This window comes from Halichoerus grypus, chromosome 8 (genome assembly GCF_964656455.1).
Source record: "Halichoerus grypus chromosome 8, mHalGry1.hap1.1, whole genome shotgun sequence".
In the NCBI taxonomy this organism is placed as follows: domain Eukaryota; kingdom Metazoa; phylum Chordata; class Mammalia; order Carnivora; family Phocidae; genus Halichoerus; species Halichoerus grypus.
The window spans coordinates 119,811,747-119,824,629 of NC_135719.1; the positions used below are offsets into that span (position 1 = coordinate 119,811,747).

The 12,883-nt window shown below is 42.6% G+C and overlaps 1 protein-coding gene and 1 long non-coding RNA gene across 7 annotated transcripts in view; one reads left to right on the forward strand and one right to left on the reverse strand.

The window, feature by feature from the left end:
- Positions 1–12,883, forward strand: part of RAD51B (RAD51 paralog B) — a 561,771-nt gene that overhangs the window by 420,795 nt on the left and 128,093 nt on the right. The window lies entirely within an intron of this gene.
- The window catches only part of LOC118551577 (uncharacterized), a 53,501-nt gene continuing 48,849 nt past the window's right edge, over positions 8,232–12,883 (reverse strand). Inside the window, exon 5 of the long non-coding RNA XR_013450194.1 lies at positions 8,232–8,359. This is a non-coding gene — a long non-coding RNA (uncharacterized LOC118551577). The remainder of the gene's footprint in view (positions 8,360–12,883) is intronic.

Consider the following 12,883-nt stretch of genomic DNA (forward strand, 5'->3'; position numbering starts at 1 on the left):
TTCTGGTTTGATAGCCAAGTTGCTCTCTCAGGTTGAGGTAGTCACCTTGCACTTCTTCGTTTATTCATCTGTGAACTGGGATAGAGTTGCCTAGGCCTCGGTGGAATTCACAAATAAAACCTCATTTAGTTGAGTTTCAAATTTTGTGAGAAATCACTTTCCTTCACGAGAATGCACAGATCAGCTGAGACTAGCATGACTGATTCTAGAAGAAACCCAAGCTGAACAGCTCTCTGAAGGAGTCATCCGAAATGGGTACGCATGACCCAGCCTGGCCTTTGCCCAACTAGCATCAGGAACCACAGCGGGCATGGAGGAACTATGATCTTGATATTTTGCCCTACGGATAAACATTCTTGCAATTCTAAGCGTAGGTGGAATTTGTGATAAGCGTGTATTAGGGAAATCTTTGAAAACATGTAAGTTAGTAATGCTATCTCTTTGGGAAGATATATGACCTTAGAGACTGAAATGAGATTCCAGGGCAAGGGCCTGGTGGAGAAAGAGCTAAGGGTGTATGTTCATCACTGGAGGACAGCTTACAGAGCGCCAGGCGATGGATTGCGCCATCAGGAAAGGAATCTAGAAAGGTGAGGAGACTCGTGAGAAAGAAGGTGACTTCTGTTGACAGGTCACTGTCGTTCAGACTCAGTGAGGATGAGAAAGGAAAGCCAAAAACCTACATGACAGCTTTGTTTTGGATTGGACAAAAATATTGATTTTTTTTTTTTTTCTATCTGGAATTTGACAGGGTCAGTTCACGTCTGGGTTTTCAGCACTTAATACAGGGCTCTTTTGTCTAGGGAGGTGACTGGACTGGTTTTTCCTCCAGGCAGGTGCACAGAGGGCGTTTATTGTAGCCCGAAACACAAACACTGAGCCCCTAGGCCCCAATCCACACACTCTCCAGCGTGGCTCAAGGAAATCAAGTGAACAATGTCTCCTGCGACAGGCGAGCACTGTAAATGCCACTCCTGAATGAAATATTTCTTAAAACTTTGTATCCGTAACTCGATCGTCTCTTAAAACTTAATTATATGTCGGGGAAAAGGAAGCCATTGGCTCCTCCAGCTGTCCAGGTTGAACAGGGCGCACAATGGAGCATATCCGATTCGCGGCCTCACTTAGGTAATCAGATTAATATCTCCTGAATTGAATTTACCCTTTTGATATGGAGTCTTTCAGCTGCCTTGTTTCACATCTCGAATTCTGACAAAGCTGTGCGGCCTTTGAGTAATTTCCCTGAAATCTATATGCGGGAAGCCTGTTCTCTTTCGAGCACTTTTTGGGACTTGTACCAATTAAATCTGTTTCTGGCACACTTTTAATGGCATACTTTCCCCTGAGTCAACAACTGCTCCAAAATCTGAGGTCATTTGTTTAATTTAAAAGCAAAGGTTATGAAACAACCATTTCAGGCTTCACCAGCCAAGGCCCTGTGGCTTTGAAAAGGGCGATGAGACAGGGGCAAGGCTAGTAAACTGGATTTCTTAAACACAAAATAAATTAATTACTGTGTTTCTGTTAAATCAGTATCAAACCAGGTCTGTCCACACCCTCTCTGCCAACCTCGCTGTCCCTTTCTCTACAAACACACCCCCTCCTCCTGGGGCTTTCATGCTCAGGATTGAAGTTCACCCTCTTGCTGTTGTTCTTGCAAAATAAACATCTGGACTGGATTTTTGTCAGCTGGAGTTGAGAGAGAACTTTAAATGATGCAGGGATTTTTTTTTTTCATCCTTATTAAATGTATTTATAGCCAGTCTGAAGCCAGGAAACATGTTTTTAAATGGCTAGAGCCCTTGATTGGAGGTTCTCAAGGAACATACAGTGGATGGTGTTTTTCCCCTTGCCTTGTTCTAAATAATATAAAGATAGAATTACATAATTCCCCATTTGGGTGGTTGTTGGTTTTTGTTTTTTGTTTTTTGTTTTGTTTTGTTTTGTTTTTCCCTGAAGGACCCTTCATTAGGACATTTCGTACGTCAGAATTCTTCCATTGTATTAGCTTATCCAACACACCTTTCTTTCCATCAGTGAGAGAAAAGGGAATGTAACTGGCAGGGTATTTCTGAATAATTACAGTGATGGAGAATGAGTTTCTGGTTGTTTGAGACATGAACCAATGGCATGGGTATTTTCTTTTGCCAAAAGAACACAACTGGGATCCTATTCCTACCTTTTCCACGTAACAACCTCTAAAATCTGAAAGCTGCAAATCTTAAAGAATCTCATTCATTTTCTCATTATTTAAGATAATAAAAGGCTCCACAAGGGGCTTAGGAAAATAATTTATAAAATACTTTGCTGTGCCCTTAGACCTTATTAAATCACAATGCCTTGGGGTTTATATAATTATTTAAGAAACAAAAACCTTCTAGAGGAGGTTGAATCACATGTTTTTTTTTTTTTTTTTGAGATCCCTTTCACTTCTATGATTTGAGATGATTCTTTGATTTTCTTTCACTGTCACTTAAAAAAAAAAAGAAGAAGAAGAAGGCTGTATGGGAATGAGGTTTATTACCCACGGGCATTTTCTTCTCCAGAGAAGAGACTGTTCTGCTTCCTGCCACCCAAGCCAGCCATTCCTCAGCCGGAACAATAGCGTTTAATGTTCTCCATCTTGCTAAGCATTAGTCTCTGTTGTTATGAAAGTGAATTGAAACCAAATGCACTTTCTATTGGAAAAGTGGCCATTGATCTCAGCTCAAGGACAATACCGAGCGAGAGGGTGCTCATAAAACAGAGGGGACATCCTTGCTGTCCTATGGAACACCAGTGATTTCACTGCCAGGCCTCTGCAGACCTCCGATGCAGCTCTATATTATTTTGTTCCTGCCACTTGAAGATCGGTGTTCCATATTTAGTTCTTAGAAATGGTCACAGATCCTTTAGAGAATTATCTTGCTAATGGACTGGGAAAGCTATTCTTAAGCAAGACCCTTCATTAACTACGAGGGCATACAAGATAGCTCATGTGCTCCACCAAGAAAGGCAGCTCGGTTTCATCTGTCTGATGGGGAGCGTTTGTGACAGAGCAGCCTCATCGCATGTGGATTTCTGCTGCCCACTATCCAGTTATTGAAGTAGAAGCCGACTCAGTACCACTGGTCCTGGCTGTGAAAAGAGCACAGAGAGCTCATCACTCATCCACAGCCTCATGATTCAGAGGGCCGTGCATCAGAAAATGGCAGGCCCCAGAGTAAAGAGCATTTATTTTCAGGTAGGGAGAAAGGAGAATCACAGAGAGGTAGAGAGATGTAAAAGGCAAAGACGAATCCAGCCAGACATGAAACAACACTGCATCTTCCAAGAGCAGAGAGCCAAACAGTTTCTGCTAGATTTAGCTTTCATTATATCTGGAGATGAAAATCAGAGGGTGGACGAAGGTGCTGGAGACTAGTTATTGCAGGCCGAGCCATGCAAGGGGTGTGGAGCTCTCTGTCTGGGCTTAGAAACTTCCACAATATTTTCCTAACAACAACAACAATAATAATGATTGTAATCGCTTTTATTAAATCTTCCTAAAGAAGCATCTTTCAGTGCAGTATCATTTGTTGTAAAGCATTGCAACTTATAGGAGAGTCAGGATCTCTGCCTGAGAGTTTGTGAGGGAATGGACGGACACAGAGCCTCTGGTGTTGGACACTAACTAGTTCCTCTAACCAAAAGAAATGAATACTCATGGGAAATGGTTATTCTAGCTGTGATGCTTCGGGAAATTCAACAGAATGTGGTGACATTATATAAGGAATATCCTTAGACACACCAAGACGTTGTATGTAAATCAACTTGACTGTCTATCATGGGAAACATAATTTGATTAATATGATTTTTTTTGTAATTTTATTTTATTCTGCTTTATTTTATGTTAGTTTGATACCATTGTCAGGTGTGGACATCTTTCATTTAGATTCCTGTTTTCTATAATTCAAAGCTTTAAAAATGAATTAGTTTTGAATCAGCTGGTTGCCCCGTAGAGGCTCCTGGGGAGACTTGTAAACCTCATGAGGTTGCCTGCATCTGTCCTACATAAATCTCTTCTTCCTCTGGCAGAAGTTGGGCACAAGTAAGATCAGACATCCTGTTCACTCTAGGATGGAAAGGATCCCATCAAAACTCTGTGGGCGGTTTGCCCCTCAGGCACCCAAGCCTGATTTCCTCTTATCACCCAATGAATTTTTAAATGTTCTACATTTTCATCCTTCATGCTTGTGCTTTTTAGGAAGCACGAAGCCTGTGAACCACATGAAACATCTGAACACAACATATTGGACAACTCCACACTATTGTCAGGACTATTACAGGTCTGAGTGCCTGAGGTAGGACCAGTGAGGCTGAAGGTGAGGAGGAAGAGGGCAGTCTTTTTTTTTTTTTTTTTAAGATTTTATTTATTTATTTGAGAGAGAGAGAATGAGAGAGACAGCACATGAGAGGGGGGAGGGTCAGAGGGAGAAGCAGACTCCCTGCCGAGCAGGGAGCCCGATGCGGGACTCGATCCCGGGACTCCAGGATCATGACCTGAGCCGAAGGCAGTCGCTTAACCAACTGAGCCACCCAGGCGCCCCGTAGAGGGCAGTCTTTAAAAAGGCAGATGGCCTTTCTTTCTAAGGAAAGCTAGTTTGTCTAAAACAAAAGAAACGCTACAGAGTGGTGAGCAGCCTTGCTTATTCAAACCAGGTTCTGGCCTTTTCTTTTGCTTTTTCCCTCTTAACTCCTCTGTGAGCCATTTCACGTCCTCTCTCACAGACTTTTTCAAGACATTACAGTCATGGCACAGCCTCTTCTGTGGAGAAAGTTTGGGCCACATTGTTCCCCTGACTGGGAGCTCCTGTCTATCATCAGTGTATTGGAGATGTACCCCTTTAGAGTGGCCTTTCTTCCATTCCCTCATACCCCCTCATCTCCCATTTGCCCAGCCCTGTACATCTCATCTTTGTATGCATGAAATTTATTCCCTCCAGAAAGTTTCTGTGCGTGGAGGAGTGCAGACTAGGGTGTTGGTGCCATGTCCACTTTGTTAACTGCAGCCCAATATGTAATCTAGTAGAAAAGAAAAAACCAGACCAACAAAATCAATTTTAGCGGACTACCCCTAGGCAGCTTTGTCTGAAGAGGAAATAATTATTTTAAAAAAAAAAATGAGACTTCAGCCATTTGCGGAAGCAGGCAATGACTATTTTAAAGGCTCGAAGTTCTAACATATGTCTATGCCTTTTTCCCCTCATCTCTTGCAAATAGATAGTAGTTGACGTCAAGAGAAAATTCAGGGGAAAAAAGCCTTTTTTTATTCCCAGGAAATCTGGCCACTGTGTTCTGCAGCCAGTGATAAATGACAATGCCACCAACAGTGACCTAGGACATCCTGAATTCTTGCTCTTATGAAGAGCTTGCATTCTCTTTTCAAAGGGTATCCTGTTCCTATTGCAATCCTCATGCTATCTCAGCTCAAGATCATCTTTCCCCCCTCTGTTATCATACTTAAAATAGCACCAGTGCTGTTTAGAAGACTCTACACATGGATGTTGATGTCCTGGCAGGGTGGGGGGTGGGGCACAAGGGCTGGATGAAAAAAGGAAGTAAGTGGATATTGGCCCCAAACATATTATAATTCAGCAAAGGGACCCATTGAAACTCAGCTCTGTGATTTCAACTCATGTTGTATAAATCAATATTATTTTGTCCATTTGTGGGGTTAACTGAGTGCTGTTCATCCACAAAGGCCCCAGTCCATATAGAATAGCAATGCCAGGAAGGAGAAATGTGTTTTAAGAAAACAAATGCTGGCAAAAGGCATTGCACCCATGGGTAAGTTAGACACGGAGCAGCTGCTTCTGAAGAGGAAGACTGAGTCACTTAGTCGGCACGGGCACTACCCAGACAAGCAGGAAGAGCAAAATTGGGTTCCCTGGAGCCTCTCGGTTGCTTTGTAGCCAAGGTAGAACCAATCCACCATTCTGCTTTCCTATTGTCTTCCAGTTGAAAACATGTCATAAACTAAAGTCTAAGGGAAGAAGACTCTGTTGCTTCGCCTTTGTCCCATCCAGCCATCAAGGCAAAGTTGGTAGGAAAGTCAAGTTTTCAGAGACCATGCAGACCCTTTGGTCTTAAACCTGCTGTCATCTGACAGTGGCTGGGTCAACAGGTATACCTATCTTTCCCCTTGAACTAAGGCAGTTGGACGTTCAGGAGAAAAAGAAAAAGCCCAACTCTAGAAACCACTTAAATAGTTCTCAAAGCCCAATTAAACTAGAATGTCTGGTTAGCAGTTCCTTCCACAGCATAGGATTTTGCCAGAAGTGTCATGAAGCTGTTACGGTTTCTCTTTTTCACTGTCTTGTTCTGTTTGATTTGCTTGGCAATGTCATAGCCTTTCTATCTGAAGAATTAGTGGAAGATAAAATAGTGCTAGGAGCAATTTGGATAGTACTGAAAATATTAGGAAAGAAATGGAGGGAGGGGCCGTTATTAACAAAATAGCCTGGTTATAAGTATTAAGCTTGGAAGAGAAAAATTAAGTCACTGGGGTTATCTATGCAAAATTCCTTTGTTTTACTAACCATAGAGAAAGCCCTTGATTGGGGTGTCCTGACGTGGTTCCAAGCTCAGTGGTCGCTGCTTTCTGCTTTGACACTGAGTGCCAACCGCCAAATGGCTAGAACTGTTTCAAAGTGTAGAGAGGGAGAGGGAATGATAGGAGTTTTGAGATCTTTGCTGGTTTCTTATTCAAAACATGACTTCAGTTCCAAGCAGCCGATTACAATTGTGATTGCTTATACCTGGTGAATTCTAATCTTCTGTATGGGAACCACACTGCATGTGGATGGGGGCCTTCCCATCTGCCTCCTTTGTGAATCTCTTCTTCTTTCAGCGCCTCCAAACTTGGGCCCCAGAGAGGGGTACGGCAGCTGAATGTCATGCTCTTGGGCCTTGGTCCAGACATGCATCTTTCTGGAAGGATGACTGGATCCCATTCTTAAGTCTAAAGTTCCTCTTGATTAGCGGCTCCTTTTGTTTGTTGTTTTTAACGGCATCTCTGTCTTTCATGGGTAGCTTACAGGGATGTGTTTGAGAGCTCCTTCCAGCTGGGAAGTTGCCCAACTCCCACCAGCTGAGTTGGGGGATGGCTTCCCTTTAGTTCCGCTGCTGCTGTGGGCTACAAGCACTGTGCTTCCAGCCCTGGCCACAGTGGCCCTTGTCTGCTGTGCAAATTTGGCTCTGTTCTCAGGGTTTTTATTCACCAGCCATCTGGGCATTTTGAGCACCCCTCTTATCTTAGTACCTTGGCACTCAGGACCACATGTCATCCTATCATAGAGATGGGAACAAAGGAATCCTTCACTTTGGGCCTGCAGTTCCCCTGGAACCATCATAGGTTGAGTGACAGTCCAGGAGATTGTCGGGTGGGGATAGGTGTGGAGTGCTATCAATGGTTTTGCTGATAGAAGGCATATGGAATGGTGTGACAATAGGTAGGAGTGTTCAGGACCAGGATTCCTAGCTACTGGTTTCCTCCTTTTTCTGTTGGCTATTTTCAAGTCAGGGAGCAAGGAGCATAAAGACCCCTGTGGCCTCTGATGGCTGTAGCCTCTCCAGGCCTGGGAGCCCAAGCTTAGGGACTAGCAAGTGCTGTGTGCCAGAGGAGTGAATCACCAGCTTCTAAAATTCCCCCTCCACCTCCTCAACTGCTGATTTGGGTTTGATCTCTTCAGAAATCAGTGTCTGGAAAGATTAGTCCAAGAGTGCTGACAGCAAGGTCCCTATAATCATTCTGCCTGGAGAAAAAGAAGCATTTGCTCAAAGGACAATTCACTACCCCGTTTACTGCCCCTCAGCTGTGTCCTTTCTTGTCCCTACCCCGAGCCCTCTGACCCCTGTGTACTCATTCAGGTCGCTCGCCCTGTGCAGATCTCTCTTGGAGGTGGTCATTCAGGCACTGGCCAGCCAAAGAAAATGCAGCCAAATGGTGTTAAGTCACTTCCGTTTAGACCTTAGTAGTTGGGTGGGGCTGCAGCTTCTTGAAAGGCAGACCTAAAATACTTGCCTCTTTTCAGAGAATCTGATTTCATATTTGGCTGTTGACCACATGGTTACTGGCATTCATTCATATATTGGAAGCCCAAAGCTTCTACATGCTTGATTCTACAGAGCAGTGTAATATTAACAAGACACGTCTTGATTATGGAGCCAAAAATGTGATGCAACCTCATTGCACACCAAAGTGGGTGGGTATATTTATTTATGTTTTAATGGTTGAGGCAGCAGAGACACAGGCAGGGTTGGAAATTCATTCAGGATCAGCCAGTGAGTCCAAGTTTTGATCCTTTGGTCTTCATGACAGGCAGTGGTGGTCACTTTCCTGTAGAGCATACAACCATTGTAACTGGAACCATGGGTTCTAAATATGACTCCCTCTCCCCACCTACTAACACCACCATCCAGCTGCTGGAACCCACTCAGTTTTCTGTAGAACACCAGCTAATGACACTTTGTGTGGGTTCCCCCAGAAGGCCTTTCCGTCTTTGTCTCATTTTAGGTGTGCATCTCAACCAAGAAGATAACTCTTCATATGCAAAATGAACTCTTCTCTGGTTTCACAGTTTCTTTCCATGAATCACCCACTGTCAGCCCCCAGTCCTCTGTCTGGCAAACTTAGAAGAGATGATGGAGTACAGACTGATTGTTGCTCCCATTGCACGTGAATGATGCACTGACCTTTTACATAATCGGTAAATGAGTGCAGAAGGAATGCATATTCTCTGGCATGAGCTGGCTCTACCACATGGTTTAAAGTAAATGGCCATTTTATTTCACATTAGGAGGAGAAACTTGGAGCAGCTTGGCAGCAGATCTGTGGTCGGGCAATTAATCTAAAAACTATAGCTTTCTTCTACATAGGAGATTAAATACCCATCTTTGGTCAGATCAAAGCAAGCCTCTTGGACTATCTGCTCTTCGCAAAAGGCCCCATGTTGGGCCAGCACATCAGTCTTAGCATGGATTGCTCCTTGTGTTTAAAAAAAAAAAAAAAAAGACCATTTTAGTGTGTTTAAATAATTTGGTCAGCCAGCTTTTATAGTTCTTTAGACCCAAAGTAAAACTTTAGTTTATTTATGCTGACTTTATATCAATTTTCTACTACTAAAACAAGTCACTAGAGTTTGAAGAAAAGTGAATATTTACTGGGATTTTTCTGAATGAGAACAGAGTATTGCTCTTTGGGGAGCATTACAATGAATAGCATCTTCGACTAATATGGCATTTTCTTTTTTTTTTTTTTTTTTAAGATTTTATTTTATTTATGAGAGAGAGAATGAGAGAGAGAGAGCATATGAGAGGGGGAGGGTCAGAGGGAGAAGCAGACTCCCTGCCGAGCAGGGAGCCCGATGCGGGACTCGATCCCGGGACTCCAGGATCATGACCTGAGCCGAAGGCAGTCGCTCAACCAACTGAGCCACCCAGGTGCCCCCTAATATGGCATTTTCTTTAGGACATTAACAAAGAGAGTTTATATAATCTCTCATTCACTTTCTTCATATCTCATTGAGATAGTTTAGATACTGGTGCCAAAAATGAAAAGAACCAAAGTATTAAGTTCAATGTAAATGGATTATAAGGAAGAATGCAGACATCTGTGTGATCTGAATTACCAAGGTGCTGCTTAGAGCTTGTATATTTTGTGACTTCTGCATTTCACCTACCCATGGGGGTCTGAGCAGTGTATGATTTGGGCCAGGGTGCAACAGGCCCATGGTCAGGTTGAACTGGACGAATTACCATATGTCATATGTACCAACCTGGCACTAATTATGTACCAGTCAAGGAAGTGTTTTTTAAATCATGGGGAGCCACTAGTGAAAATCCATTGGTGCTTTGATGGTGGCCTTTGTAGATACTTTTATAATTTGAAACCATTTCTATGGCAGGCCCAGGGAGAGGTCTTTCTTCAGCCAACATGCAACATTAGGCAGAAGAAAGGAGGCCTTTCTGGCTGATTTGACCCGTGGGTGGGCCCTCTTCCACATGTTTCTAATTAAGGATGCAAGAGAGAGTAGATATTCCATGGCGACTCTCCTTTCCTTCTCGCTATGAGATAGAACAACAGTGCCTTTGTGGTGACCTCTGCAGAGCTGTTTACATTTGGTGACCTGACCGAGCACTTCTGCCAGCGTGGATGCACCTCCTGGCTAACAAGGAACAGCCACGCTATCTGTTAGGATGCTAGACCCTGGAGGGCAAAATGAAAAATAAGATGTTGTCCTTCTTGTTGAATAGTCTAAGTTAATTTTTTTACAGATTTATTGAGGTATAATTTACATAATATAAATCCACTCATTGTAAGTATATAATTCAATGATTTTTAGTAAATGTAGAGAATTATATCACCATCACCACAATCCAGTTTTACAACTTTCGTTGGAGTTATTTTGAAAATGCCAAATAATCATAATTGGAATGCAGGTCAAGTGCAAAATAAATTTTTGAGGCTATCTTGGGCTAGGGAAGAAGGCCACCCAACAAGTCACTGGAGACAACTAGGTCTCGAGTTTCTCAAAGTACGTGAAGCCTTGAGGTTAGCATTTGTATTTCAGAAGACTTTTCCATATTTTTGCTTATCAAATGGTATGACCTACTTGAAAGAACTGAGAAACTGTTTTCTATAGAACCTACCTCACATATCAATATCAATGAGTGTTTCTTGATTATAAAGAGAAGGTGCAGAAGATGAGAATGTGTGGATCCTTCCCTCAAAAAACTCATAGCCCACTTTAACATCTCATCAAAGATTTATTTACGTGCCCTCTCATTTTCAGATATTATGTTAGGCACTGCAGACACACAGATGAGTGAAACAAGGTCCCTACCTTGAAAGTTTAGAGTCTAGTGGCTCATAGGTAATATGATAGTTTCAACATGATGTTGTAAGTTCTGTGATAGAGACAAGTGCTGCGTTGTATCAGAAAGGTCATCAAAGCAAAGATTAGGACTAGAGAAGATGTTACTAAGAAATCAAAGACATGGTTAATAATTGCATCAATCCTGCTGACATACAGTGGGCACCTGTCCTTTGCTCCATTTGAATGAGGTTCTGTGAGATCTGGTCCCTGATTGGTGGGGGAAACAAGTCTACTGTTACTTCCAATTATATGTGATAACTGCCTATGGGCGGAAAAAGCAAAATGCACCAGGAATTTAGAGGCAAAAGAGAAACCATCTCAAGAAGTCTTTTTAAAAGAAGTAGCCCACAGGCTACTTCAAAAGCTCAAAAAGCTCAAAAGTTGACATTTGACAAAAAGGTAGGATTTCAGCAGGCATGGGCAAGCTTTGGGAAGTGGTTCAGAAGAAAGATGTGAGCGAAGGCTCGGGGGTGGGAGAGCTATGTTCTGAAAATAGTGAGTCATCCAAGATGGGCTGATGCATGTGTCATACAGTATACACTATTTCTGATATCTGTGTCAGAAACAGGGAAATCAAGTAAATCACGTGCTCTCACTTCCCTTGGCTGTATCAAGGAAGGCTTCCTAGAGAGGCAGTTCATTCCACTCTGTCCCTTATGTAGGCTTTATGCCAAGATGATATGATGATTAGTTTCCTTCTTCAGTTTCTTCTTTTATGATTCACCATGAAGCCACCACCTACTGGGCCACCATCAAAGCATTAGTGGATTTTCGGTAGTGGTTCCCCATGATTTAAAAAGCACTTCTTTGACCAGGACATTTTGGGGCCAGGTTGGTGAGCTGGAACCAGTTCCATTTGTTTGTCCAGTTCAACCTGGCCATAGGCCTGTTGTACTCGGGCCCAGAAGCTTAATGTAATACTTACAAGATGACTAAAAAAACAGCTCCTTGAAACTTTGGCTGCTAACTTTTGAAGGGGTAATTGCTGTACCTGAGTAGACTTAGGAAGTGGATTAGAGGTTTGAGAAGAAAAAGAAGAAGAGTGGTACCATTTGCTTAAAATTCCCAGGATTCCATGGGGTAAACCTATCTCTAAATTTAGATTGCCAAGGACCTTGAACCTGGGGTTGCTTGGGGATATTTTGGAAAGTAAGGAATATTGTTGGCGTTCAATCAGGAAGGAAAGAACTCAGTTGGTTTTGATATAACCAAGGAAGAGGGAGTTTTGCATTTGTTTGTTTGCATGGGTGGTCCACCTACTGTGTGGCCGTGTTCACAACATGGCCGACCTCTCTCTCTGAGGTCAGTGTGAATAGCCAGGCTGTAGCTGGAGCTAGAAACAATGGCCAGCACTGCTGGGCCTTGCCCTTTAGGCCCCAAAGGTTACTTTCATAGTCTTTTGTGGCATTGAGCCTGCCAAGGAAAATGGTGCTTCATTTGGGGAAATATAATTTCTGTATGTGTATTATTTTTGTTCATGAAGAATAAAGAGGATTTTTGGAAGAATTTAGCTTATTGGCCTTGCTAGACAAGCTAAAGCAGCAAGAGGTCAGTGCTCTTACAAGCATCACGTCTCAAACGTCTGTCTACCAATTATTACTTACATGTCATCTGAGGGGAAGTCCCCTCCCATTGTTATTTTTTTGCTTTAGACTGAGATATTTAAAAAAAAAATCCCTGATTGGGGAAATGATATATATTTTTTTTAAGTCTGTAAATTTAGTACTGTATTTGCTTAGAAGTAAAAGCCCTAGAAACTGTGGGACTTTTTTTTTTTCTCTTCTGGTATTTTCCAGTGCATTACTAATTATGAAGGGGAGGTGACTTTGCTTTGCTGCTCTCCGGGTTAGAAAGGGTAGCTTCTTGGCTGCTGATGAGGGTTGCCAGATAAAATGCAGGATGCTCAGTAAATTTGCATTTTGAATAAACAACAAATAATTGTTTAGTATGAGTTCATTGCACATATTGCACTGGGACACATTTAT